This window comes from Schistocerca serialis, unplaced genomic scaffold (genome assembly GCF_023864345.2).
Source record: "Schistocerca serialis cubense isolate TAMUIC-IGC-003099 unplaced genomic scaffold, iqSchSeri2.2 HiC_scaffold_400, whole genome shotgun sequence".
Taxonomy (NCBI): Eukaryota; Metazoa; Arthropoda; class Insecta; order Orthoptera; family Acrididae; genus Schistocerca; species Schistocerca serialis.
This window is the reverse complement of record NW_026047976.1, coordinates 1-5,000: the sequence shown is the minus strand read 5'-3', so window position 1 is coordinate 5,000 and position 5,000 is coordinate 1. Positions and strand designations below refer to the sequence as shown.

At 51.7% G+C, this 5,000-nt stretch overlaps 1 non-coding gene across 1 annotated transcript in view; it reads right to left on the bottom strand.

Annotated features, from left to right (window-relative positions):
* The window catches only part of LOC126446549 (small subunit ribosomal RNA), a 1,910-nt gene extending 620 nt beyond the window's left edge, over nucleotides 1-1,290 (bottom strand). The window contains exon 1 of the ribosomal RNA XR_007583323.1: nucleotides 1-1,290. This exon is cut by the window's left edge and continues 620 nt beyond it. This is a non-coding gene — a ribosomal RNA (small subunit ribosomal RNA).
* Nucleotides 1,291-5,000: the final 3,710 nt, after the last annotated feature.

Sequence of the window (5,000 nt, the reverse complement as noted above, 5' to 3'; positions counted from 1 at the left end):
AGTCAAATTAAGCCGCAGGCTCCACTCCTGGTGGTGCCCTTCCGTCAATTCCTTTAAGTTTCAGCTTTGCAACCATACTTCCCCCGGAACCCAAAAGCTTTGGTTTCCCGGAGGCTGCCCGCCGAGTCATCGGAGGAACTGCGGCGGATCGCTGGCTGGCATCGTTTATGGTTAGAACTAGGGCGGTATCTGATCGCCTTCGAACCTCTAACTTTCGTTCTTGATTAATGAAAACATACTTGGCAAATGCTTTCGCTTCTGTTCGTCTTGCGACGATCCAAGAATTTCACCTCTAACGTCGCAATACGAATGCCCCCGCCTGTCCCTATTAATCATTACCTCGGGTTCCGAAAACCAACAAAATAGAACCGAGGTCCTATTCCATTATTCCATGCACACAGTATTCAGGCGGGCTTGCCTGCTTTAAGCACTCTAATTTGTTCAAAGTAAACGTGCCGGCCCACCGAGACACTCACTCAAGAGCACCCTGGTAGGATTGCAACGGGGTCCGCCTCGGGACGCACGAGCACGCACGAGGCGCGTCGCACGCCTTCAGCTCGCCCCACCGGCAGGACGTCCCACGATACATGCCAGTTAAACACCGACGGGCGGTGAACCAACAGCGTGGGACACAAATCCAACTACGAGCTTTTTAACCGCAACAACTTTAATATACGCTATTGGAGCTGGAATTACCGCGGCTGCTGGCACCAGACTTGCCCTCCAATAGATACTCGTTAAAGGATTTAAAGTGTACTCATTCCGATTACGGGGCCTCGGATGAGTCCCGTATCGTTATTTTTCGTCACTACCTCCCCGTGCCGGGAGTGGGTAATTTGCGCGCCTGCTGCCTTCCTTGGATGTGGTAGCCGTTTCTCAGGCTCCCTCTCCGGAATCGAACCCTGATTCCCCGTTACCCGTTACAACCATGGTAGGCGCAGAACCTACCATCGACAGTTGATAAGGCAGACATTTGAAAGATGCGTCGCCGGTACGAGGACCGTGCGATCAGCCCAAAGTTATTCAGAGTCACCAAGGCAAACGGACCGGACGAGCCGACCGATTGGTTTTGATCTAATAAAAGCGTCCCTTCCATCTCTGGTCGGGACTCTGTTTGCATGTATTAGCTCTAGAATTACCACAGTTATCCAAGTAACGTGGGTACGATCTAAGGAACCATAACTGATTTAATGAGCCATTCGCGGTTTCACCTTAATGCGGCTTGTACTGAGACATGCATGGCTTAATCTTTGAGACAAGCATATGACTACTGGCAGGATCAACCAGGGAGCTGCGTCAACTAGAGCTGAGCAGCCGGCCGCCCGGGAGTGTGTCCCGGGGGCCCGCGCGAACACGCAAGCGTCCGCTCAATTATTCTGCAAACAGGAGGAGGCTGAGCTCCCCTGCACAATACACCTCGAAACCCTCTCAGGTCCCGGCGGCGCGCAGCGCCGTCCTAAGTACTTGGTCGGGTTCGAGAGAGGCGCAATCGCCCGGAGTTTGGCGAGTAGACGCTTTAGGTGCGACCACCCGTGCTCCCAACTGAGCTTGCCGCTGCCGACAGAGGCCCGGGAGCGTGCTGTCGTGGCATTGCCGGCGGGAGACAACACGCGCCACCTACGGTGGCCGGCAGCTCCAACGCCAGCGCCACAGAAGGACAAAAGCCCCACTTGGGTGCCGAAGCGAACTCTCCCAGCACAGCGCACGCGCCAACACGTCCGCACAGCTGCGATACAATCCACCTGCGAGAACCGCAGAGGCGACCGAGCAGCAGACGGCGTCGCGGCGCCGAGCGCCGGGCGGCGGCGCATCCTCAGCGCACACAGTCCTCAATCGGACCAGCACACTGCAGATGTCCACCGCGCTTCGCACCGGGCCCGCGAGGACCTACTTTGGCCGCACGGCGCCGCGTGCAGGGTGCGCCGGCGCGCAGCTGCGCCGCCTGCCGCCTCCGTCGGCCGGCGCGCCTGCCACTGGCCGCCCCCACCAGCCGGCTGTAGCGCGTGCGCCCACGCACCGCGCGGCCAGCACGCCGGGAGGCCCCCCCTCACCGGCCGGGGACGGTCCCACCCAGCCACCGCCGCGTATCGCTTCACACCCACATGCCATTCACGTTCGTGGGCATGGTGGGTATCGCTGAAACAACCGGTTGGTAGCTCAACCGATCGTCGCCATCACTGATTCACCTCTAGCGAGAACAACCGCACCACAACGGTTTACCAGTTCTTCATTTGCGTAACGTCACCAGCAAACGTAGACGTCCATCGCCATTTGCAAATTCAACGATTGTTGCATGCCTGTGTCAGGTGTCACGACACACTATGTCTGCCCACATACACGCAACAACATGTGCACGCTTCGCGAACACGTGGAAGGTGGCCCCCGTACGTATGCGATGTCCATTGCGCGAACGACTGTCAACCGGCCTCTGTCGCATGTCGCAGATGTGGAACGCAGTGCACCATGCTATCACGGTGTGTGAGAAGAGACGACTACGTCTGACAACACGCGCCACTACATCAACAGACGGCTCATGCTGATCGCCATCCACGGCATACCATACTTCAATCCAGCTCTTATAGGGAGACGACACGTAGCTGAGTGCACAATATTTGGACCGTATGGTTCGCCGTTGTTGGCGCAGTCGTGGTACGGTCACACATGTACCACGATGTATCATTCAGTACATGAGGACCAATGTGCAGTACAGTGTGTGATTTGGACGTACAACATCAGCGGACAGTTGACACAAGCCGTACCACAACGTAGGCTGTGCTTCGCCATGCGAATGCCAATGAACAACTGCGAAGGGCATTGAGCATGTACGTCCTGCTGCCATCCGCATTACAGTGTATAGCTGCAAGGTGTTTAACATGAAGCGATACTCTGGGGACCGGGCAGTGCGAGTAGCAAACTATATTGCGGGGGTTGCAGTTAGGCAACACTACACTAATTTAACGCGTCGTATGACAATTACAGAGCAGGTTAAGGCCCAACGTGTGTTGGGTTAAGGTACAATATAGGTTAGGTTAAGGTACAATATAGGTTAGGTTACGGTACAATATGGGTTAGGTTAAGGGACAATATGGGTTAGGTTAAGGGACAATATAGGTTAGGTTAAGGGACAATATGGGTTAGGTTAAGGGACAATATGGGTTAGGTTAAGGGACAATATGGGTTAGGTTAAGGGACAATATGGGTTAGGTTAAGGGACAATATAGGTTAGGTTAAGGGACAATATAGGTTAGGTTAAGGGACAATATAGGTTAGGTTAAGGGACAATATAGGTTAGGTTAAGGGACAATATAGGTTAGGTTAAGGGACAATATAGGTTAGGTTAAGGGACAATATAGGTTAGGTTAAGGGACAATATAGGTTAGGTTAAGGGACAATATAGGTTAGGTTAAGGGACAATATAGGTTAGGTTAAGGGACAATATAGGTTAGGTTAAGGGACAATATAGGTTAGGTTAAGGGACAATATAGGTTAGGTTAAGGGACAATATCGGTTAGGTTAAGGGACAATATGGGTTAGGTTAAGGGACAATATAGGTTAGGTTAAGGGACAATATAGGTTAGGTTAAGGGACAATATAGGTTAGGTTAAGGGACAATATAGGTTAGGTTAAGGGACAATATAGGTTAGGTTAAGGGACAATATAGGTTAGGTTAAGGGACAATATAGGTTAGGTTAAGGGACAATATGGGTTAGGTTAAGGGACAATATAGGTTAGGTTAAGGGACAATATAGGTTAGGTTAAGGGACAATATGGGTTAGGTTAAGGGACAATATGGGTTAGGTTAAGGCGCAATATGGGTTAGGTTAAGGCGCAATATAGGTTAGGTTAAGCGACAATATGGGTTAGGTTAAGGGACAATATAGGTTAGGTTAAGGCGCAATATGGGTTAGGTTAAGGCGCAATATGGGTTAGGTTAAGGCGCAATATGGGTTAGGTTAAGGCGCAATATGGGTTAGGTTAAGGCGCAATATGGGTTAGGTTAAGGCGCAATATGGGTTAGGTTAAGGCGCAATATGGGTTAGGTTAAGGCGCAATATGGGTTAGGTTAAGGCGCAATATGGGTTAGGTTAAGGCGCAATATGGGTTAGGTTAAGGCGCAATATGGGTTAGGTTAAGGCGCAATATGGGTTAGGTTAAGGCGCAATATGGGTTAGGTTAAGGCGCAATATGGGTTAGGTTAAGGCGCAATATGGGTTAGGTTAAGGTACACATTGTTGTAAGGAAAGGTGTATTGGGGGGGGGGGGGGGGGGGGGGCGGCGGCGGCGGCGGCCGGTTTGTTGATTGTGATTATAGTAAGTGGATGCCTGCGGCATCATCTGATTTGCCACGTCAGGATGCACCTTTGGCTCATGACAGGCGGCGCTCTGATTCCATGCTTGTGGCAGACCTGTGTCTTTCATTCCTGCCATTGTTTGTGTGCTGTGACAGGAGGCAGTATTGTGATGTTGGGTGTACCCCTGTGTAGGACGTGTGTGGGTGTTGGTGGCTTAGCTGAGCAATGGTGGTTGTCGGAAGGGTGGGATATTCTGTTTTGTGAGTGGACCTCCCGGTCTGGTTATGATAGTGTGGATTGTCTAATGTGGCGGAGAGGATGCACTGGGTGTTGTTCCATGCTGGTGCTTACATATTGTCTCTGTGCCTGTTACAGGCAGAGAGTAGTGCGTGATAAGAGTGTCTGGCTGACGTGTGGTTGTGATTGTGAGCAGAGTCTTTCAGCATGTATACGGACAGTTGTATACATTATCTGTATTTTGATGGCTCTATCTATTACTAATCAGCGCCGTGTATACGTTTCATCCGGTTCCAGTCGAAACTGTTGTATCTCTGTACATTAGTGACACGGCGAGGCCGCCATGTAGTTACTCGTCTCGGCAGCTTCCACCGGTGTATGGCAAATGATTATAAGGAATCAGTCTAGTCGTCAATACCGATAGTGTGACGTCACATGTCTGGGGTGGGGGACGCTGCGCCCTTCTGGTGG